Source organism: Narcine bancroftii, chromosome 1 (assembly GCF_036971445.1).
Source record: "Narcine bancroftii isolate sNarBan1 chromosome 1, sNarBan1.hap1, whole genome shotgun sequence".
NCBI classification, from domain to species: domain Eukaryota; kingdom Metazoa; phylum Chordata; class Chondrichthyes; order Torpediniformes; family Narcinidae; genus Narcine; species Narcine bancroftii.
Genome location: NC_091469.1, coordinates 237,209,205 through 237,235,125, shown reverse-complemented (window position 1 = coordinate 237,235,125; position 25,921 = coordinate 237,209,205).

Genomic DNA, 25,921 nt, shown 5'->3' with positions numbered 1-25,921 from the left:
AAGGAAGACGGCCTTTGCCTCTGCATTGAGCCAGCCGCCACCTGCTTCTCCCACCAGATTCTGGGGGCCGAGTTACCTTCCCACCAAAGGTAAGAGAGGGCACCAATTGGGGCAGGGACGGGGGTGGGGGAAAATAGGGGCTGATGGGGGTGAATGGAGGATGGGGGTGACGAGGCCAAAGGGGATGACCTACTCCCACCTCAAACATCCAGCCTCCAAAAGTAGCACAGCTTCGAAATCACTACATCTGCAATGTAAACGGCCTGCCTGTGTGAATGGCCACTCCGGAGGTAAGTTATGCTGTTTTTTTTAATCAGTATTTCTCCTTTACTTCTGTGTAAAAATGCCACATGATTGCATTCCAATCAGGGATGAAGGTTGATTGACAAGAGGTGGGTTGGTGGGGGTTAGTGGGGGGTGGGGGGGGAGAGAAGTGGGGAGGGGGCTGTTGGGAGTTTCATGGGAATGGACGCAAACAAATTTTGCAGAGATCTTTGCAAGCTAATTTCACAAAGAGAATCTTCAACAGACAGTGTACTGCTCAATAACATTTTAGAATGGATACCTATGATGGCTTAAAGGGGTCAGATGAAGTTATTTGTTGCTCAACTGCATGTATCGGTTATCTGTCAGCCGTCCCACTGTAAAAATTTCCCCTTATGAAGCATTTGGTAATACACATTTCTAACTGGTCTTTCTTTCTGGTTTGAGTTATTTAGCTCACTTCCTAATATAATTTAACCGATTTTAAACGAAGGATGCACGACACCATGTCACATTCAATAGCTAGGAATGCAGGGCTTTAAAAATGTCGGCTTATGGCAAATGAACAGCTCACAAGAGATCAGTTTTTCAGCAAACTCTGTAATTATGTTTGCATTTATACCCTGTTTGCTTTGTTATTGATATTTCTTGCACACTATGTATCATATTAAAAATGAAATTGTTTGCAATAATTATTGCTCATTCTTCTCATGTGGAGTTCTGCAGACCCAGTAACAGTCCTTGTAAAGTTAATTACATTTGCCTCAATAAGCAATTGTAAATTTAACCATGCAATAGACAATGTTGTTCTGTTGCTATGGTGCAGCTGTTTGTAACTGACTGCATGGTTTAATTACTTTGAATTCGTTCCACTGAGAGAGCTGCAGTCGAGTGCATGCCAGTCACAACCTGCTGGAGTATTCAAGGTCAGATGAAGGTCATCAAAGTCACAGAGCGGAGAGCACAGGCCAGGGAAGTGTGAGAAAATGGCATGTATCAGATTTTTAACAGCCTTGGTTATTGTTGTAATTCAATGAACACTTTATAAGGGACACTGGACAAAGTGGTGACTCTGTCTTCCTTACGGTAGACAAAGTTAAAGAATTTCATGTAGGTGACATTCTAAGTGTAGTATTACGATACAATAATGGAACCTTTATCCTTTAATATTTTTAAAAGAAAGATACATAGAAATGTGTTACTTTATTTAGCCCCAATGGCTAGAAAGTTAGTAATATTTGGGGTTGATGGTGTAAAAAGGTCCTGTAATACTACATTACATGTCACCTACATGCAATTCTTTAACTTTGTCTATCGTAAGGAAGGCAGAGAATCGTCACACTGTTAAATTGTGATTGAAATGAACAAAATTTTGCTTTCTCTTCCTACATTGTGAGATTTGTGAAAAAAAATATTCTGGGCGAAAAATATATAACCAACATTTCAGGCCTGAGCCTTTCTTCAAGGTATGAGTGAAAAGGAGGCAGGCACCTGAATGCCTTGTTTTCATTCTCAACGGTGCAAATCCATAATGGGCTCTTTTAACATGACATTTCCATTTGCTTTTTAATTTCATTGCTGAAGATATTTCTGGGTGGTGGCGTGATCAGTGACCACTCGCAGGCATAAAGCAAGAGTCAAAGGCTTTATTGATCAGAAGACCCAGGTGTGCCTCTATGTGCTTCTGGCTCACGTCCAAGACAGGTATGAGGGAGGAGACTGGGGCTCTCGGCCTTTATTAGGGGATCTTACGGGGAGGGGCTACAGGTGCAGAAGGCGGGCCAGCCAGACCAGCCCAGTGAGGACATGCCTGCAGTACTTCTTTCCACCACATGGGTTAGACTGCCAACGGATAGGATAACCATTGGAAATGTCATTCTACAGCTCCTGGTTGCAGCTTCACCCATCCATTGGATTTATTCCACTAATAGAGTAGGCTAACAGGAGATTCAGCTAGTGTGCAGCAGCAGGACAGGATGCTGGGATTGGAAACGAACTCTGTTCAATCCATAAAAGTTAACCATCGATTGATGAGTGATTGAAAATCTTTTTACCTGGTTAACAGCATCTTCTTTTAAAATTTGATTTCACCATCTTCGGTGTAATTTTGAGGGACTTGGTCCTATCACATTTCAGCAACAAAGTTAGGTGATTCTGATTTCTTTGTTAAGGATAAATTTCTGGATAAGCCAGGATTTTTCAGCTTTTGCTGAAAATCATTTGGAGCTTCATCCATGAACTCTTTGACAGCTATGAATGATAACTAGCTACTTTGAGAAGTATCAAAGGGCTGGGTTGCACCAGCGGCTGTCTTACTTTGGATAACAAATCATTTCCTTAGAAATTCAGTCCTTTTGAAAGCAGCTTTTAAATGCACTTGCATTAAAATGCATTCCAAGGTGATGTGGAAAAAGCAGCATCTTTCCATTATTTCCTGAAGAGGGGTTAATAGGTGGTTACACCTCCTTGCCACCTTATTTCCAAAGTGTCTGTTCAGTCTGACTGCAATAGCATGAACAAAAGGAAATTGGGCATTTGTCACCTGCGCTAATGCTACTTTCATACTTTCCAAGCACCCAACCAAGCATGTAATCAGCCCATAGACAACTATTTTATTTATCCAACTGTGAACATACATAATTTAATTAAATGGGACAATAAAGATTTCACAAATTTGTATCTTTTACAGATCAGGACATGCAAGTCCCATTATCATACTATGATATACTATTAGCCAGCATTATGTATAGACCTATGTAGTGAACATTTTGCACTGGAAATCCAGCAGAAAAAAAATCCAGACACAGCAGATAACAGCATGGATTTAGAAGGAATGTGTTTGCGTCTCTTATTAATCCAACTCCCACAGGCAACCATAAGTCTTACTGTCATAGCTCCCACAGGGAACCTTGAACTAGCTCAATCTCCCAGAAATTCTCATTCTGAAAATGAATGAGCTTATAGATGACAACCCCATGACTCCTTAGATAGAGAGAATGGATGTACACAAGAAACAGAAGCTTTAAAGACTGCATTAAATCCGATATTGCTGGCATACCTGTGAGTGCTGATGCACAAATAATTCTCAGTATAGTGTTGGCTCCACGTGTCTTACTATCCCCAAATGGGCTGGCTCGAGTCTTTATACAGTCCGGTGATTGACAGCTGGCAGTTGGGGCCAATCTTCCAGGATGCCTACCTGCAGGTACAGTGGTTTCCCCCTGCAGTCGGCTGGTAGGAGTGCGGCCAGTGTAGTGGTTGTATCACCACATTACCCAAACTTACTTGGGTACTAACTATGTTTAGAGGGCCAAACTGGCATGGCTTCAATAGCAAAAGGGACCTCAACGGTTCACAGGAGGATATGCAGCTCCGAGAGTACACTTCACTGGGTGCAAAAGTTCATGAGTGGTCTGGAAGAATAGACTTGCCAGAGATGTCTACATATAAACAAAAGGGAATGAGATTGCAGTGTGACGAGATCAAGAACAAGCAGACAAGAGAGAATGGAATCCAGGACACATCTACATAAAGATCTATCTGTATGCCTTTTCATGATGAAACACCACATTATAGCTGGCTCAAGTTAAAAATAAAGGTCATTTCACCTTTTATGGGGGCTACCATTAAGGCAGATCCCACGATGCCATTATACAGAGCTGAGTCAGGAGCCAGCTTCCAGAGCAGAAGGAGGCGGGGCGAGTGATGCAGTAGCACCGCCCGCCACCGTGATATCAAACATATGCACCGAGAAGGGAAAGCAGCCTATGTTTCTTCTTGTATTCATATGTGTGAATTCTTCGACAGCACATGGATGAAGGAACTTTACTTTAAAGTTGTTGTAAACAGCACCATGAGTCAGGCCATGAGGCTGCAAGTCTCCATTGCAGCTCCAGCAAACTGTGTGTCACCCCCCCTGCTGCCAGCTAAGTTTAATCAAACAGTAAGACACTGCTAGTTGCATTGCAACCACGATCACTATCATTACATCTTACTTTCATAAAACAAAAGTAGTTTACTTTTAACTAACATGTTTTATTTGTGTTGTTACAAGCCCAGAGGACCCCAAAACCCAGCAGCAATAGATATTCACTAAGACAAATGGTTACTTAAACAAAAGTTGATTTTAATTATCTTTAAACATGAAAACAGAATTACACTTTAACTTATCACTATTAACTTACTTAACCCCCTTCTAATTCTAAGTGCACATGTGTGTAATGTGTGTGTAAGTTCAGAAAAGTTCTTTGGTTCACAGTCCAATCTCACTTCTCATTCATCCAAGTTCACTGGTTGCAGGCAATTCTTATACTGTGCACAGAATTTAACATGTTTAAAGTTCACCAGGCTTTGGTGCTCGAAAGGTAAATGGTTCGTGTTGGTTTTCAGAGAGAGATGTGTTGTTCCAGGACATCCCCAACTGATGCTCTTCCATCAGCCACCTCAGTGTCTTGCTGACAAAACACCAGATGATAACCTCTTTCTTTCAGGCCACTACAGAGTTCCTTCCTGTTACACTTATTCCAAGTGAAACATTATACACCCAGTCCTTTCCTTTTGCATGAACCACAAGGGCTTTGACCAGACTGTCTTCAAAAAACTTGGCAACTTGTCCTGTTTCAGTCCCAGCCACTTCTGCTGGCTGACACAGTCAAATCATCACTGCTTCTCCCTCTTTCTCTCTCTCTCTTGCTCTCTCTCACACACACACTGTGACTGAGAGAAAGCCTGTTTGACTCTCTCTGCTTGCAAAACCTCATGACCCACTTACAACAGCAAAACTCTCCTGCAGATCTTTCATCTGTTGCCTTGATAAACAATAATCCACTAGCTTCTCTGGAGCACTCTTCAAAGCTCTTGTAAAAATGTGTGAGAGCCACTATTTCTCAGTATTTAAAATAAGATCTGTTTTTGCATGTGACCTACTCTAACAAAGCTTTCCCAATTTATCTCCCAAAAACATTTCTATATACTCTGTCACAGTATAATGCTGCAATTTTAACTTTAACACCAGGAACTTACATTTACATTATTATCAACGTTGTTAACATTTTTAAAAATTATTTTGTGTGTTCACGTTTACATACACTAAAACCTGAAGAGTGAATAAGATAGCACTACTTCATTCTATAACAGGAACCTTTAAATTTGTCAATGAATCTCTTAGGAAGATTCACGTGTCTTGATGCTCTCCTGATCAATTGTCTTTGACTCTGAGTTGTTGCCTCAGACGATGTCTTCTCAGTTGTGTATTCAGGTTGTTCAAAAGTATCCGTCTTTCCATCTACTGTGGCTGGTTCCATTTGAAGGTCTCGACGATTTCTTCAGAGAACACCTCCTTCATCTGTCTGAATGGTGTATGATCTTGGCTGAACTTCACTAAGGACAGTTCCCTTCTGAGTCCATAAGTTTGTTTTTTTCTTTTAGCCTTACTTAGTCATCAGTGTGGAGTTCCAGTAGGTTTTTTGTCCCTCTGTCAAAGTAATACTTTTGCTTTTCTTTCTGTTGTTCTTTGAACTTCCTCACTTTCTCCCCCTCTTTTGTTTTTAAGAGGTTCTCCTGAATGGGTAGGTTTGATCTTAGCCTGCGTCCCATAAAGAGTTGTGTGATATACTAGCATGTTGTGGTATAAGTCTGTTCCACTGTCTTTTCCCTTGTTCACCAGTTCACCAGTTGAAAACTGGTGTCCATTGTCTGTGAAGACCTCACTTGCCATGCCATGTCCGGAGAATATGGCATTCATACCTGTTATTACAGCATCTGCAGAGTTGGTGTTCAGTCTACATATCTCTGGATACAGGGAGTAATGGTCTGTGACGATAAGATCGTCCTTACCTTGACATTCAAATTGGTCAGCACCTACCTTCTGGTAAGGTCTGTATGGTTCTGGGTGTTGTTTTAGTGGTTCTGCAGGATTGCTTGCTTGATATTTCTGGGATATTGTACAGTTTGACACTTCATTTGTTATATCATTGATTCTTGGCCAGCATGTCACCTCTTGTGCTCTTTTCTTACACTTTTCGATTCGGAGATGTCCTCCATGGATCCTTTTTACCATGTCTTTTCTCAGACTCTTTGGGATAAGGATTTTGCTTCCTTTGTAGATGATGTCTTCAACCACTGATAGTTCCGCCCTGCAGTTCCAGTACTCTGAAACGCCAGGAGAACAGTCCTGCATCATGTTGGGCCATCCATCCAAGATGAATTTTCTCAGTTGCCTCAGTGTTTCATCTTTGCTTGTCTCTGACTTCATGAGCTCCATTTTTTAAAATCTGATATGGGCAGTGCACTTGTGATCATGTCCACGAAGGAATTCACGTCTTCATCCATTATGGTGTTTGAGGGCTCTCTTCTGTGCGTGATGCAGATGCAATGGGATGCCAGTCATCATATTTTTGCTGAAGAACTGTACCGATCTCATTGTGTCTGATAATATCTTGATGGCTCTCACTGGGTTTCTTTAGTTTGCTTTTCATGCTCTTGATTCCACTCCCATTCAATCTTCTTTTCTGTTAATCTTCTCAATGGAGCCATCTTTTCTGAGCGGTTGGATATGTATTTACCCACATAGTTGACCATTCCATTATACCTCTGTACGTGCTTTTTGAATTGTGGCCTTGGAGTGTTCCCAATAGTGGACACCTTTCTGGGATCTGGCCTGATGCCCTCAATGACAATAATATCTCCTACAAATATTAGTTCTGACACCCCGAGCTGGCACTTCTCTCTATTCAGCTTCAGGGTTGCTTTTCTTGTTGCTTCCAGCACTTTCCTTAGTCTCTCATCATGCTTCATTCTCGTGGTTCCCCCAGACTATGATGTCATCCATTGAGGTGTCAACTCTAACCAGGTGCTCATAGACCATATGGATAGTTTTGTGATCTACTTCAGGAGCTGAGGCAATTAACAATGGTCACCTTAGGAATCTGGATCTGCCAAATGGACTATTGAACATACACAGTCTTGAACTTGATTCATCCAATTTTAACTGCCAAAATCTTGATGATGCATCTAAATTGCTGAAAAACTTCGCATTTGCAAACTGTGGCATGATTTCTTCATGTGTTAGAAGCTTAAAATGTTCTCTTTTATTGTTCTGTTTAGATCTCTTGGATCCAGGCAAATTCTAAGCTTTCCATTCATTTTCTCCACAACGATGAGTGAATTTTCCACCACGAGGACTCTTTTTACCAGGTTCAATTTCTCACAGGCTGTTAAACCTAGTATGGCCTGTACATCTTTTGGTACCACGATGAATGCTTGCATGTGCTCTTTGTCCTTGTGTTTCACTTTATCCATGCATTCTCCTTGCACTGCTATATTGGTACCTGAGTATCCTGTCACCTTCACTTTTGTTTCATACATCTTTGGGCTGGGTCTAATCTTCTTAAAATCATTCTCTGATATTACATTAATTTGTGCTCCCGTATCCAATTTAACTGAAATGTCATTCACGTTTAATCTCAACATCAAGTCTCTGATTTCTTTCTTGTTTTCAGTCACAAGATCTACATAGAATTCCTCTATCTCCCTTTCATCTTCTGCATGAACCTTGCTTTGTTCCACTTGGTTCCTACAGCAACAGGCATAATGGTTGCTTTTGTTGCACATCTAGCATGTTTTACCATATTACCATACGCTGGACGCTTTTTTGGGAGGTGTTGACGACATGACTTTCGATTGTCCTTTTCATTTTTTTTCACTGGTCACGCCTCTCTTTCCCTTTTGGAAATAAGAGAAATAAAAAAACAAAATGAGAAATTCTGAGGCCATGATCATGATCGACAAGACCCATTGTTCTTTTCATTAAACGGTTTATGTGTGTTCTAGATTACTGCATCCATGTTCCAGCTAGTTTCACTGAACAACTCTTTTTTCTGTGTTTTTACAGTTTCTGTAACCCTACAGAGTGCTATGGCTTTTTCCATGTCTAGATTTTTCTCTCTTAGCAGTCTTTCCTTTAGACTATTATCTGGAATACCACACACAAGTCTGTCTTTTATAAGCGAGTCAGTCAGTCCACCAAATTGACACATTTTGCTTCTGTTTCTCAATTCAGTTACATATTGATCAATACCTTCTTCTGTTTTCTGTACATGTAAAAAGTCTGTGCCTCTCAAATGTCACATTACATTTAGGGATGTGGTGTTATTATACACCTCCAGGGTTTCATCATCCACGATATGTAAGAAAACTGGCGCTTTATCATTTTTCTCTTCAGCTCCGACTGTCACTAAATACAATCCAAAATGCTGTTTAAATCTGTTCCAATTTTCAGCCACATTACCTGTCAGCTGAAGTTTTGCTGGTGGATGTAATCCTTCCATTTTTCCACTGTGTTAGGTTCTCTTCACTGATCAGTTGCTGACTTTAGATTTTACCTTTTCAAGTATTTCCTTCCAATTTCCTTCATCCCACTTCTGACACCATGTTTCATCTTGTATTCATATGTGTGCATTCTTAGTCAACACATGGATGAAGGAAAAGGTTCTTTACTTTAAAGTTGTTGTAAACAGCAGCATGAGGCTGCAGGCCTCCATTACAGATAATACATACACTGGGTGTCAGGTTCCTGCTGGCAGCCAAATCTGATCAAACAGTAAGGCATTGCTAGTTGCCTCACTATGATTCCAGCCTATTCACGAAATGGTGACTGAAGAGCAGTTAAGTGCGCTAGTGGAGATCTATGCAAGCAGTCTTAGGACTCGGGCAGATCTCCTGCACAACGTAATAACCTCTATTAACCATACAGGGTTTAAAAAAAAATTACACTCCTGGGTCGCGGGCTGATGACGTCATCGTGATGTCATTGGCCCTCCCCTTTGTAATTGCTATCAGCAGCATTCCTTTTACAGAGGAGGTGGAGTGACTTCACTCCCCCTTGAAGTGTACCCCCCTAGGTCGATGGAAGCTGGAGTGTATTCCAGCGGTTCATCCACCTTCAGACTTATGGAGGGAAGTCCAGTGATGAAAGACGGATAATCTCTGACTTTACAATCGACCTTTTATTTCCCCATCAAAGGGCCTTGTATTTACCCACCTGTTTCATAAGAGCCCTGTCTCAGTTTGCCTCCGATGAGGGATTTGGTTATCTTGGATGTTGTCAGTGACGACGAGCAAGGTACTCACTTGGGCTGAGCTAATCTGCACAGGACATTTGGGATACTGCTCAGACTACATTGACTCAACAGCAAAAGCCTTAGTCATTGAGCTTCAACAGGCAGATCATGGGTTCAAATACATGTATTCAGAGACAGGAATCCCAGTAATCATCATTAATCACAGCATTTGAGATCATGATCCTTTCATTGTCAAAACCATAGACATCTATCAATCTGTCTCCACCATGCAGTCGAGTTTATTATCATGTACCAAATTGCAGTGATTGAGATTGTTTTGCAAGCAGACAGAGTACAACAAATAAGATGCAATACAAACGTGCGGAGATACAGTGAGAGATTAGTTAGTCATGGAGCAAAGACAACATTATTTTACAAAGTTGAGGTTCATTTAGGAATCTGATAATGGTGGGAAAGGAACTATTTTGGAAACCGGTAGTGTCTGATCTCACACGTGAATCATCTTTCAAATGGAGGGGGGGGGGGGGCGGGGTTAAAGAGAATGTTATTGGAGTGGGATCAGTCTTTTAACATGTTGGCAGCTTTTTTAAGGCAGTGGGAGGGATTATAGATGGAGTCAATGCAGTAATGCCAGTCTTCAATAATAGAGGTTCATGGTGAGACCCTGGACATTGCCTCTTGTAGCTTGGAGCTACCGCCCAATGAGGGCAGACATGAATGATGAAATTCATCTGCAAGGTGGTGGAACAGCATTTAAGGGTAGAAAGAAAAGTGAATTTGGAAATCATGACCTCAGACCTGGCACATTGAATGTTGCGCTGGGTAGCAGCAATCCTTGCCTATATCCTTTTAATAGCCTTTCAATTCACTTACCACAGGCACCTCAAAATACTAGAGAGATAGCACCAATGCTTTCTTCCCATCATCCTACAAATATCTTGACAGTAGAAGTAAAACAACATCAGCCTGCTCTCCTTCACCAACATCCCAACCCTTCCATAGAGCTGTTGTCTCATTGCTCCAGTGGATCAGTTTCCATGAACAATTTGCATGTTCCTCTGTGACATCATAGGCTTCCCCTGGATGCTCCAGTTTACAGGTAATCCCCAACTTGTAACAATAATGGGAACCAGAGAATCAGTTGATCTTGGAATGGACTTATATAACTCAGAACTGTGCCCACGTGCATGGAGTATTGAAGTCTTAAAGCAAACCTTTTTTATTGTACGTTTGATGATAACAACTTAAAGCTTCCTGAATTTGTCGATCAGCCCTGGTGAATCTTTCTACATTCTAGTCCATGCTTACCTTGCAAGTTGGCTTTCTGGGGCCCCAGAGCTGGGCACGGCCGTCTTGATTTCTGTTGATGCATGTGCGAGCCTTCGGTGGGTTCGCTTATTGGAGTTCGGTTGGCGTATGCACGAGAGCTAAGCACCCTGATGATATTGACATTAACTTTGTGCATGCATCAACTGAAGTCCGAACAAAGACTCACGCATTCGCACAGGAATCAAGATGGCCGCGCCCAGCCCCAAGACCCCTGGACACCAACTAACAAGATAACTATGCACATTTTGACCCTCACATGCCCTGTATCCCTGTTATAATTTGTGAAATACAACATAAACCATGCACATTTTGCATTTTATATTTATAAATTTGGTTGTAAGTCATATAGGTCATAAGTTGGGGTCTACCTCTACTTGATGATCCCCAAGATGTTCTGGTTGGCAGGTTAATTAACCTCCTGCCTGTAAGTTCCTCCTGTTTTAGGTAAGTGGAGATCTGATGGACAGAGGAAATGAAGCAGAGAAATGGAAATGATGGGATTGGTATTAGTGCCACCTACAAACGACGAAGGAATGAGCTTCTCCTATACTGTAAGGAAATAAGATAAATAAAAAAAAACAAATGAGAAATTCTGAGGCCACGATCATGAACAAGACCCATTGTTCATTTGCCTGGCATTAAGGTACCTGAAACCGATTCATACTGTGAGATTTGTCACTACAAGGGATGGAGGAAGATTTTCAAGGATGCAGACAACATCTCCTCGCTGATTTATGGGAATCCATGACCCATGACTGCTCAAAAATGGAGAAGGAGTGAGAATCCTGAGCTCGTGCTTTGGGAGCACTCAGAAGCCCAGCAAAATGTTGCAAGAAAGACACTACCTCCCAGACTATCAGGTATGTCCAGCCTGACTTGTAGCCGCATCTCAGACTTCCTCTGTGAACAAATCAGCGATCTCTGAACCCACGGAAATAGAATGGAAGCAACCCGATTCTAAGGGATTGACTAAGAAAAGGAAGAGAAAATTAAATAATGAATCATGAGTCTATTCTCATGCATATATATATGACGTATAAATGCACCAAAGTTCTTACCAACATGTTTGCAAGATATACCAACGACAAGTATACATTAAATTACCAAATTATTCAAAGACAGAAAAAGAGATAAGAAATATGAAAAAATAGCTAAATAAATATTTCTCAAATAGTGGAAGAAAAAAAACCCACGATGTTTCAAAAGTACAAAATGATCTTTTGGTCATCCAAGACTAATTTTGTTGCTAATGTTAGGGTTGTACAGGGAAGGTTTAATAGCTGGGGCAGCTCAGGAAGAATAAAAAAAATGAAAAGGCTTGAATGGAATAGAAATGAGATTAAATGACAAAAGAGATGGTGGAACATGGCCAAAGCAAGGTATTCATGAAGATAGAAATGTGTTTGAAGGGGTAGTAAGGATGCAGAAAGCCTAAGCATTATTGGGAGCCACTGTCAAAAGTAAATTTGTTGGAACCCATGCCAAGACCAGAAGGTCAGAAGAAAGATGACCTGCCATCGTCAAAACTTCTGTTAGACTTCACTGGAGCAGTGCCTTAAGGCAAGGGTAGAGAGAGAAAGAGCTTCATATAATAAAGCAGGGGGGGTGGTCAAACTTGCTTAACGTAAGAGCATATATGAAAAACTTCACATATTTGAGAGCAGCAACAATCATGTGATCGCAAGCAATGCCCACTAAAACTATCATTGTGTGCAGCGGCTCATATGATTTCTGTCTCAGCCAACATACCATACACACTAATGGTTCTCAACCTCTTTCTTTCCACTCACATACCACTTTAAGTATTCCCTATGCCATCTGTGCTCTGTGATTAGTAAGGGATTGCTTAAGGTGGATTGTGGGTGGGAAGAAAAAGGTTGAGAACCACTGCTTTAATTGTACTTAATTGACTCGTTATGTGCACGGTTTCATATCTCCAAAGGAAATGGGCCAATGACAATTTTTTCTTAAGCAAAATATTTCAATAGCAATTGAGTCTGGAGCAGTGATTCTCAACCTTCCCTTCCCACTCACATCCCACCTTAAGCAATCCCTTACTAATCACAGAGCACCAATGGCATAGGGAATACTTAAAGTGGTAGGTGAGTGGAAAGAAAATGGTTGAGAACAACTGGTATATACCATTGTATAGGATGACTCACATATAGGAAGACCATGAAATTTCCACCTAAAATGTTGGTTATGAGTGATACCCTTTATATAAGATGATTCACACCAAAAAGAAAATCTGGCACTTACTGCTGACCAGAGGATGCTGTTCAAAGCAAATCACAATATTTTAATAACAAATGATCATTTAAAGGTTTGCATTTTATTTGGATATTTTAAAATAAACCACTGTTGGCTCCTGTAATGGGCCATTTAAAGCCTGTACAGAGCCAACAGCAGTCGAACTGGGCAGAGGAGCACTGAGACTTTGCAAATAACTAAGTGGGCATGCACGAGATTGCATCGGAGCCAATCATGGCAGTGTTGCGACTTCATTGTCAAGGGAAGAATTCTAGACCCCTGTACAGGACGACCCTTTAAGGTGAATATTTAAATTTTGGAATCATCCTGTACAACAGTATATATGGTTATTTCTTCAAGCTCCACATTAGAAACCATATAACCATATAACCATATACAGCACAGAACAGGCCAGTTTGGCCCTACTAGTCCATGCCGGAACAAATCCCCACCCTCCTAGTCCCACTGACCAGCAACTGGTCCAAACCCCTCCAATCCTCTCCCCTCCATGGAATTATCCAGTCTTTCCTTAAATGTAAATAACGTCCTTGCTTCAACCACCTCTGCCGGAAGCTTATTCCACATCCAAACCACCCTTTGCGTGAAGAAATTTCCCCTCATGTTCCCCTTATAATTTTCCCCCTGTAATCTCAAACCATAGCCTCTGGTTTCAATATCCCCCACTCTTAATTGAACAAGCCTATCCACGTTGACTCTCTCTGTCCTTTTTAAAATCTTGAAAACCTCCATCAAATCCCCCCTCAATCTTCTACGCTCCAGAGAAAAAAGCCCCAGGCTGCTCAACCTTTCTCTGTAACTCAAATCCTGACATCCTGACAACATTCTTGTGAACCTTCTCTGCAATCTCTCTATTTTGTTTATATCCTTCCTATAATTTGGTGACCAAAACTGCACACAGTATTCCAAACTTGGCCTCATCAATGCTTTGTACAATTTCATCATAACATCCCAACTCTTGAATTCAATACTCCGATTTATGAAGGCCAACATTCCAAATGCCTTCTTCACAACTCTATCTACCCGAGTATCAACTTTGAGGGTACTATTTACCATAACTCCTAAATCCCTTTGTTGCTCTGCACTCCTCAATTGTCTACCATTCAATGTATATGACCTATTTAGATTTGCCTTTCCAAAATGCTACACTTCACACTTATCTGTATAAAATTCCATCAGCCATTTCTCAGCCCACTCCTCTAGCTTTCCTATATCTCTTTTTAAGCTATGGTAATCTTCCTCACTGTCCACAATACCACCAATCTTTGTAGCATCTGCAAACTTACTTAACCAATTTACCTTCTTCCAGATCGTTAATATATATAACAAACAATAGTGGACCCAGGACCAATCCCTGAGGAACTCCACTAGTCACTGGCCTCCAATTTGACAAACAATTTTCTACCGGTACTCTCTGACACTTCCCATCCAACCATTGCTGAATCCATTTCACTACCTCCTTATTTATACCTAATGCCTCCACCTTTTTTCCTATGGGGAACTTTATCAAAAGCTTTACTAAAATCTAAATAGACAGCATCCACAGCCTTCCCTTCATCAATCCTTTTTGTAACCCCCTTGAAAAACTCTATAAGGTTTGTTAAGCATGATCTACCCTTGACAAAACCATGCTGACTACTACCTATCAATCCCTGTTCTTCCAAATATTTGTAAATGCCATCCCTCACGACACTTTCCATCAACTTACCCAGCACAGATGTCAGACTCACAGGTCTATAATTTTCTGGCTTACATTTGGACCCTTTCTTAAACAGCGGAACAACATGAGCCACCCTCCAATCTTCTGGCACTACCCCCGTGACCAGTGACATCCTAAATATCTCTGTTAATGGCCCCACTATCTGTACACTAGTCTCCCTGAGTGTCCTTGGAAATACATTGTCCGGACCCGGAGATTTGTCCACCTTTATCTTTTTTAACACTGCTATCACTACCTCCTTGGTTATCCTTATATGATTCATGATCTCCCCACTATTTTTCTTTACTTCTTTACCCTAGTGAATACCGAGAAAAAGAAATCATTTAAAATTTCCCCCATCTCCTCTGACTTTTCACATAGCCTACCCTCCCTATCCACAAGGGGTCCAATTTTATCCCTCACTAATCTTTTACTTTTAATGTAGAAACCCTTTGGATTTATTCTTACTCTGTCTGCCAAAGCCTCTTCGTGCCTCTTTTTGGCCTTTCTAATTTCTAATTTCTTTCTTAAGATTTTTTCTACACTCCTCTTTCAATTCCTCATCACCCTGCTGTTTATACCTCTTGTACACCTCCCTCTTTCTCCTAACCAAATTTCTAATATTCCTCGAAAACCAAGGCTCCCTATGACTTCCAGCCTTTCCTTTGATCCTCACTGGGACATATCTACTCTGTACTCTCAACATTTCTTTGAATATTCCCCATTTTTCATTTACATCCTTTCCTGAAAAAATCATGTCCCACTCAATACTCCCCAAAGCCATTCTCATTCCTTTGAAATTTGCTTTTCTCCAATCCAGAACCTCAACTTTAGGCCCTTCTTTACTCTTCCCTAAAACTACCCTAAACCTAATAGAGTTGTGATCATTAGACCCAATTTGTTCTCCAACATTAACCTCACACACCTGACCTACCTCGTTCCCTAACAGGAGATCCAGTATTACACCATCCCGAGTCGATTCCTCTACGTATTGATTAAGAAAACTATCTTGCACACATTTGACAAACTCTAGCCCATCCACCCCTCTTACTGTATGGGTATCCCAATCAATGTGAGGGAAGTTAAAATCTCCCATGATCACTACCTTAAGTTTATTACACATATATGCTATCTCCTTACAAATTTGTTCTTCCAATTTTCTTGGCCCATTTGGTGGTCTATAATACATTCCTATTAGTACCCTCATGCCACCTCCATCCCTCAATTCCACCCAAACAGCCTCACTGGATGATCCCACCTCACGGCAGTAATGTTCTATCACATCTAAAACATTTGTATTCTGGAATATTTAGTTGTCAGTCCTGACCCTCCTGTAACCAGGTCTCACTAATTGCCACAACATCATGATTCCAAGTGCCAATCCATGCTCTAAGCTCATCTACCTTGTTCACTATGCTTCTTGCATTAAAGTACATGCATTTCAGAGAATGACCCTCACATATTCTACCTTTTACCTTAACCTCCAAACTTCCTTTGTTATCTTTATCATTCTTAACTAGGTGGCCATGTACCCTAGACACTGCTCGCAAACGCTGCTCCCCACCCCCCTGCCAAACTAGTTTAAACCATCCCCCACAGCTCCAGCAAATCTGCTTGCCAGGATATTGGTCCCCCTCCAGTTCAAGTGGAGTCTGTCCCTTTACTACAGGTCCGATTTTCCCCAGAAGAGATCCCAATGATCCAAAAATCTTATCCCCTGCACCAGCTCTTTAGCCACACATTCATCCTCCACATCCTCCTATTACTACCCTCTCTAGCATGTGGCACCGGCAGCAATCTAGAGATTACTACCTTAGAGGTCCTGTTTTTTAACTTCCTGCCTAATTCTATGTATTCCTGTTTCAGGACCTCATCCCCACTTCTAACTAAGTCATTGGTCCCCACATGCACCACGACTTCTGGCTGCTCACCTTCCCCTTGCAGAATTCTGTGAACTCGATCAGAGACATCCCTGACTCTAGCACCAGGGAGGCAACAGACCAACCTGGATCCCCGATCTCGTCCAACAAACCTCCTATCTGTCCCTTTAACAAGTGAGTCCCCAACCACAATTACCCTGTTCTTATCCCTCCTTCCCTTCTGAGCCTCAGGGGCAGCCCCTGTGCCAGAGACCTGACCCCCACGACTCGTCCCTGGTAGACTGTTCCCCCCAGCAGTATCCAATGCCGAATATATGTTGCTGAGGGGCACTTCCACAGGGGTACTCTGCACTGTCACTCTCCCTCCTTTCCTTGTCAAAGAGCTACATGTGGCTCAGAGCCGCAGTGAGGTCACCCCTGGAACAGAGAATTAAAATGAGTGCCAGAGTGTCAGGGTCACAGCAGCAGACTAACCAAAGATGATTTATAGAACAGTAGCACAGAATGGCTTCCCAATCCTGTGGGACACATTGTGAGCAATGGATATTGCAATGTGAGGCAGAAATAGTACAAGTAAACGTCTGTTCAAAATAGGAGGAATATTTTGAATGGTGGGAAGGGTTAGCCATGGTGACCATGTGCAAATAACATTAGGTCAAGGTTGTCAGTAAGAGTCCAATTCAGAATGTTAGTTTATGTTGGACGAATGAAGGGACACAGCAATTGTATTAAATTAACTTCATGACAGTTGACCTATGAGAAGTGAAACTATCCTGAGTAATGCTGTTTGATTCTACCTTCATGAGCTCTTTAACTGGCTTCTACTAAGGTGTTCTTCTTGATACAGTAACTTTCATTGAACAACTTGAGTTTGGGGGCTATACTCTGGATAGCGGTGAAGTCAGACGAAAACCCTATAAACATTTTTAACAGCTTGAAGATGATAAGAAACAAGAACAGTCCAGCAGCATTCTCCATTCACAGCTGATCTTGTACATCAAATCCACTTTCCTAAAAGACCTCTTTTCTTTGATCCCTTGATTGCTTTTGCATCAAAAAATCTATTGCTTTTAACTTAGCATCCACAGTCCCTGAGGTCAACAATTTATAACCTTATGCTTAAAGAAATTTTTCAGCTCCTCAGTGTCAATGAACATATGCTTTATACTGAAAGCCTGTTACAAGAGAAAATTATATCAGTATCATTTTCTTAACAACTCATAACTAGAAAAACAAAGAAGCAAGGGATTAGTCCTATTTCCAGGATGAATCAGTACACAACAAAGCCTACCATTTTGTTCTTAAATTTGATTTTGGCCTTGCTTCTTTCAGAATACAGTGGAATACATCACAGGCACCAGACTTCACTCCATAGATGAGGCAGCATCATAAAAAAGCAGGCTCTATCCTCAAAGACCCCCACCACCCAGGCCATGCCCTCTTCACTCTGCTACCATTGAGGAAAAGGTATAAGAGCCTAAAGATGAACACTCAGCTTCTTCCCCTCTGCCATCAGATTCCTGAATAATCAATGAACCGAGGATGCTGCCTTACTTTACATGCACTACTATGTTTTTAACATTATTGTTGAACGATGGTATGTAATATGAATGTTTGCTCTATGATGCAGTGGCAAAGGACCATATTTCACGACTTGTTCGTGACAATAAATTCTGATTCTGATTAATTTGGTTCCTTCCTTTGGTAAGTTACATAGCAGCTTTGGATAAGCTTCAGAAAAGAGCTCAAGAATGATAATTTAAGGTATTTGCCCAGGTTGGAATTATCAATTTGCATTTAGGGATGGGTAGATTCATTGGGAAAATGTAAGTGCTGAAAGTAATAAATTAATTTGAGCAGATTATTTAAAATGGCATAAAATGAAACTGCAGTCAAGTGAGAAAGTTCATCAGAACTATCTTAATGAGTCAGATTGTTCTGCTTCCAGAGGATATAATTAATCATAAATCCACTTGCTATATTTCCATGACAACACATGTCTACTTTGTTTATGATTGCTTACCAGAACTGGCCCTGAATTATGTAATCATGTAGTTGTATTGTCCATATACAACGCCATATTAGTTTGAAGGAGAGAGGCTTTCCAATTGTTATCCTTAAAAGTACCTTGAATTTTGTTACAGGCCCAGAGGACCCCCAAACCCAGCAGCAATAAAAATTCACTAGGATAAATGGTTACTTAAACAAAAGTTATTTTTAATTTTCTTTAAACATAAAAGCCAAATCAATCTTCAACTTAGTACTATTGACTTAACCTAACTTAACTCCATTCTAATTCTAAATATATGTGTATGTGTAGAGCTCGTCGAAAGAATCAAAGACTTGTTGATCCAAACCAAGGCTTTTATTAGCAAAAGACAGGAGCTCTTCACAGGTGGCCAACCAGTCCGGAATGATCCGACCTGGCTAGGGACACAACCCTTTAAGGCCCAGACAATAGACGTGGCTTAGCTCTCAGCCAATCACTGTAAGCACAGTCTAGATACAGTAACTATGTACACTATGTGTGGGTATGACAACAGCTCTGTATACGCTTATCTTTGTGAGGTTTTTCAGTTGGTTGTTTTTCCAGACTCTTTTGTGTAGTCTTCCAAAGGCGCTATTTGCCTTGGCGAGTCTGTTGTCTATCTCATTGTCGATCCTTGCATCTGATGAAATGGTGCAGCCGAGATAGGTAAACTGGTTGACCGTTTTGAGTTTTGTGTGCCCGATGGAGATGTGGGGGGGCTGGTAGTCATGGTGGGGAGCTGGCTGATGGAGGACCTCAGTTTTCTTCAGGCTGACTTCCAGGCCAAACATTTTGGCAGTTTCCGCAAAGCAGGACGTCAAGCGCTGAAGAGCTGGCTCTGAATGGGCAACTAAAGCGGCATCATCTGCAAAGAGTAGTTCACGGACAAGTTTCTCTTGTGTCTTGGTGTGAGCTTGCAGGCGCCTCAGATTGAAGAGACTGCCATCCGTGCCATCCTGTTCGGCTCCGAATCATGGGTCCTCTACCGGCACCACCTACGGCTCCTAGAACGCTTCCACCAGCGTTGTCTCCGCTCCATCCTCAACATCCATTGGAGCACTCACACCCCTAACGTCGAGGTACTCGAGATGGCAGAGGTCGACAGCATCGAGTCCACGCTGCTGAAGATCCAGCTGCGCTGGATGGGTCACGTCTCCAGAATGGAGGACCATCGCCTTCCCAAGATCGTATTATATGGCGAGCTCTCCACTGGCCACCGTGACAGAGGTGCACCAAAGAAAAGGTACAAGGACTGCCTAAAGAAATCTCTTGGTGCCTGCCACATTGACCACCGCCAGTGGGCTGATAACGCCTCAAACCGTGCATCTTGGCGCCTCACAGTTTGGCGGGCAGCAGCCTCCTTTGAAGAAGACCGCAGAGCCCACCTCACTGACAAAAGGCAAAGGAGGAAAAACCCAACACCCAACCCCAACCAACCAATTTTCCCTTGCAACCGCTGCAATCGTGTCTGCCTGTCCCGCATCGGACTGGTCAGCCACAAACGAGCCTGCAGCTGACGTGGACTTTTTTACCCCCTCCATAAATCTTCGTCCGCGAAGCCAAGCCAAAGAAAGAAGAAGTACACTATGTATATTGGTGATAGATCTGTACTATCACAGTATGTAATGTGTATAAGTTCAGAAAATTTGTTTGATTCACAGTTCAATCTCACTTCTCATTCCTCCAAGTTTTCCGATATCAGGCAATTCTTATACTGTGCACAGAATTAAACATTTATTAATTTTCATCAAGCTCTGGTTACTGCTCAGGAATATTCTTGTTGGTTTCAGAGAGAGATTTGTTACTCGTTGGACACACAGAAATTGATTCCATCTGATCATCCACTTCAGTGTCTTTACAAAGAAACTTGCCCCATCAGGGTTTTCAAAATGTTAATGTTTTCTTCTGCAGGTCACCAGAGAGTTCCTTTTATTTCCCTTATTTCAAGTGAAACACTCTAGCCAGCCATTTCCTCTTCTATAGACCACAAGGGTTTTGAACATGCTGAACTCAAACTCACAACCAGTCTTCAAAATGGGGTTTCAACAAGCTGCCAGCTTGCCATGACTCTCTCTCTCTCTCTCTCTCTCTCTCTCTCTCTCTCTCTCTCTCTCTCTCTCTCTCTCTCCCTCTCCCCTCTCTCTCTCTCTCCCCCTCTCTCTCTACTTGCTAAACCTCATGACCTTCTTAAAACAGCAAACTGCAACCAGACAGATCGCAGCACCGGACCCAAACTTATGAGTCCATTTATCTGTTGCTTTCAAAATAATAATCCATTACTCTACAGCATGTCCAATTAACACCTACTTGTGAAGTCCTTATAGGCATTCTTCAAAGTTTTTTTAAAGGCACTGGGAGCCTGGACTGTCTGAATTGAGCAAAGCTCTGGCATTTTAAATGAGATCTGTGTTGTGAAGTGTTTGTGCTTGTTTGTGACCTACACTAAACCCCCACATTCTATCTCCTTCAAAAACCTATCTATATAGAATATAAAATATTATATAATCCATCACAGTTAAAAAATCTCTCTTTGGCTTCTTTCAAGAAATGGTGTTAATGATGATGCATTTATTGTGATCCACATTGTACAATGTATGTATACGTTGACTTTCTTACTGCAATGGAAAAGGTACTTTGTTAAAAACCAACTACAAAACAATTAAAAACATAACAATAGTTTACTTCATTGAATTAAAAAGTGACGATAAATAATAAACATTCCCAGTTATCCTTATTGGCCACTGCTGGACATTTGTTAATCCTGATTGGTCAGAATTGCAGTCTGCTAGAAACAGGCTCTTGAATCCAAAAGGACATGGCTGGCGATTACCAGCTTCATTCTAATGAAGTGGGAGTTGATGATATGACCAACGAAGAGAGAGTTGCTGACATTGCCTAAACATCAAATCCAATTTGTGAAGGTCCCCTTGGCGGTGACCAGGAAATACATAATGGTTACCTGGAAATCTGACTCTCAGCTAAGCACAGCAAGATGGAGCATGGAGTTGCAGAGCTGTGTTCCTCCGGAGAAAATTACTTATCACTTAAGAGGGAGATATGACACATTTGTTGAGGTGTGGCAGCCATACCTGTGACATGCCAAAACTCAGCTGTGATTAGCCTCCCCAGGGCCTTTCCCAATCAGAATAACAGGATCACACAAGCTCTGAACTAGTGAACGAGGAGACAATTTGGAAGTCCTGCTGGATCCCTCTTTTTTGTTTTTTTTTCCTGCTCATGCATTTATATTGTTAATAATTGATTTTTATGTTTTTACCTGGGTTGAAGTGGAAGGGAGGGTGAAGGATGTTGGTAGGGGAGGGTGGATGAAAAAGGGAGGACTTGGCAAACAATGACCTGTAAAAGAGGAGGATTGCTTCCCTATTACCCCTGGCTAATACGAGTCTGTAAATCTATAAACTAAATTTTCAAAAACTGACTACAGCAGGCATGGACTTTGGACATTGATGGCCAAAGCTACTACTTTCTCCACTGATTCTTTTCAATCTCTGTAATAAGTAACCTTGTGCAATGTTCCTCTTGGAAACTGGGTTAGGGAAAATCTGTATTTATAAACACAGTGGATCAAATGCAATTTTTGCACACTTTAGTTCTGGTCACCAGGAAATTGCATTGAGCTTAGTATTCATTCATTGCTAACGTCACTTCCCTGTTGTATTTTGTACATGTAAGAACATCAAGATGCAGAACTTTTCTATTTATTCAGCAGAAGAAATTGAATGAAAAGGCACTGTTTACAGTCTGTGCACAAGGTTTGCATCACAAATAAAAAATTGTAAATTATAAGTTAAAGGAGTATTTCTTGGTCACCATGAACAAATCACTCTGAATTATATTGCAGTAAAAATGTCAGATGCCACGTCTCGGGATCTAATTGTCTCATTTCTGGGCTGATTATGAATGATGGATTCCAGCCTAAAATATTGACCATCTCTTTTCTCCCACTCATGCTGCAAAAGTGTTGAGTTTCTCCAGCAGATCATTCATTGCTCCTGATTACAGCATCTGCAGTCTCTTGTGTGTCTCCTGGTTAAGTTTTAGCCCAACTTGTCTGTTCATCATCTCTCACAGCTGTTACAAGCCCAAAGAACCCCAAAACCCAGCAGCAATAGACATTTACCAAGACAAATGGTTTTTAAAAACAAAAGTTATTTTTAATAAATTTTAAACATGAAAATAGAATCAAACTTCAACTTAGCTCTATACTTAACTAACCCAAATTAACCCCCTTCTAATTCTAAGCACACATATATGTAATGTGTGTGTAAATTTAAGAAACGTTCTTTGGTTCTCAGTTCAATCCCACTTCTCCTTCTTCCAAGTTCTCTGGTTGAAGGCAATTCTTATACTGTGCACAGAATTCAATATGTATAAAGTTCACCAGGCTTTGGTGCTCAAAAGGTAAATGTTTACCACTCAGGAAGGTTCTTGTAGGGTTTGCAGAGAGAGATTTGTTAATTCATGATTTCCACCACTGAGGTACCACTATTAGTCACCTCAATGTCTCACAAATGAAACTTGCCCATCAGGGTTTTCCAGATGGTAACCTCTTTCGTCAGGCTACCACAGAGTTCCTTTCTGTTCCACTTATTCTAAGAGAAACATCAGACAGATAGCACTTCCAGTCATCCACTGCTCTGGAACTTTCTGTTTCCAATCAGCTCTTCCTGGCTTGTTTCAGGTGTTTTCAGTCTCACACACACACACACACACACACACACACACACACACACACACACACACACACACACACACACACACACACACACACACACACACAAAAGCTGAGAGGGCTTCTCTTCTCTCCCTCTCTCTCTCCAAGTGAGACTGCCAGAAAGCCGATGTGACTCTCTCACTTGAAAAACCCCCAGCAAACCACAGGAGTTCTTCTCCTTAGTCAAGATGTTCTTAGATAAACAAAACCCAGGTGTGACCTTTCTGTGAGCACTTTGCAGAAGTCATCTTTGCAAGTTTGTTTCCCCCAAAACAATGTCTTTCATTTTATGACATCAATTCAATTAGCACCTACTTGTGAAATGTGCATCACATTCTCCAGAGATCCTGCAATGTTATAAAATATGAATTCTTCAGTCTTTCAAATAAGATCTGTTTTAAAATATGTGTATGTATGTAACCTACTCTAAACCTTACCAAATTCCCAAATATTTATAATCCATTACATAGCTATCACACCCCTTCTCATCTCAAACCACCACTCATTTCCTTCCTTCCACAAGCCCAAACCACCTCCCACGTTTTCCAATCTCATCATGTCTGCTTCATAACCCAGAGAGACCCATCTTCTAGCACCCACCCCTGCTGAATTTTCCCTTTAATTTCCTACTCTCCCGATATATTTCCTCCTCAACTTTATTCCCCACCCCCATTTTTTACATCTGTATGACAGCCTCATTGTGGCCGAGGCTATTAGGAACAAGCTCTTTATCCACGCTGCCTGTTTCCCGAGGATCAGCCAGTGAGCGGTGTTGTTGCTGCGAGCACAGCAAGTAATGGTGGCTGTGAACTGTGCCGTTTGGCATTCATCCTCCTCTGAACTGTGCAACGGTGTCAAAATCAGCACATGGTCAGGTGTGCAATCCAAAGAGGCAGAACATGGACCAGGCTCTTCTTCCCACATATCTGTGTTACACCATGATGTTCAAATGGAACTAAATATCTGCTGCCTGCTCCGAATAGATCTCCCTCCATCTCTTCATTTTTGTGTGTCTTCTAGAAGCCTCTTAAATGCAACCATAGTACCTGCTTCCACCATTACTCCTGTCAGCCTGTTCCAGGCACTCTCTGTGTAAAAATATTTGCCTTACTGATCTCCCTTGAAGTTCCTCCCCCTCACCTTAAATGCATGTGCTCTAGTTGTGTGAGGCTTTTACCCTGGGGAAATGATTCTGACTGTCCACTCTATCAATGCCCCTTATGACTTTTGTTAGGCTTCCCCTACCCTCCTTTACACCAGAGAAAAGAATCCAAGTATGTCTAACGTCTCTCCATAACTCACATTCTTTAATTGAAGCAACACCCTATTAAACCTTTTCTGTCCCCTTTCCAAAGCCTCTTCATCCTTTCCTGTAATGGGTAAGAATGGCACACAGTTTTCCAAGTGGTACCTAACTAATGTTTTACACAGTTACAACATGGCTTCTTTCGTTTTATATTCAGTGACCCGATTAATGAAGCTAAATATACTATATATCGCTTTACCGCCCACTTTCAATAAGCAAATATTGGCAAGTATATACTAATTTTTAATATGTATTAATACTAGAGGGTAGTAGATGCATGTTAAGGAGAATAGAGCCTAGATTACATATGGTACTTCAATTTCCCTTTAATTTTGTCAGGTGGAAAAACAAAAAGAACCATATTTTCACAATAGTTTAGCACTGCCGGCGCTAAGGCAAGATACTTGCGGGCATTGCCCTCCTAAATGAGGTATTGTGACCACCCCAACCCGCAGCACTAACGTCACTGGTCTCCATGCGATATAAGCAGCATCGGAGGGATTTGGATGGCAGCGCACGGAGGAGGTTCACGAGAGGTAGGCACCCCCTTCCCCCACTGAGCGAGTTTTTGAACGTCAGATTGTCCCCTTCCCCCCACCGTTAACCTAATGCCCCCAACCAATTAGACCCGTTCTGATGCTGATGTAGTTTAGCTGCCTTTCCCTTAACTGCACAGCTTGGGAAAAGCAATTAAATGAGACAACTCTAATAAACAGTTAAGGGAGAAGTGAGATCGAGTTGAAATCTGGTTGAACTTGGGAACTTGAGCCCTTATATTGGGCTTGGAATTTTCTTGCTGAGCTTGTCATTTCCTGGAGATTCCAAGAACAGTGTTCAGTCCAGTTGGACATTCATTGCATGGAACAGAGCGGCTCAAATACTTTGTCAATAGTCATCCTCTGTGCAACAGCCCATCAGATTTTCATGATGGTAATTAAATTACAAATGTTTTAACAATGTAGACAATTTGCTTTCAAATGCTTATTAATTTGAACAAAGTAGAGAAACGTTCCCAGGCTTTATATCTACATTTGGCAGCTGATGACAGCAACAAATAGGGCCCTGTTAGGTGGAGCAGGTTTTCCCAAGTGAATTACATGTTGTGAGCATTGTTATCAGTTTAATGGAGAGCTTTAAAAATTGATCATATACAACTTGGCTTCTTGCAAGTGTAAGTGAGAATGCCATGACTTAACTACACTGATATTTATATTGGCTGTTCCAAAGATGACTTATTTTTCTTGCCATAGTGCTGCTCCATGAGGGTTTGATTTATTCTCTCTGCTGACAAAGGGCCAGTTGTGAATTTATTAAATGGATGAGTGAATGGT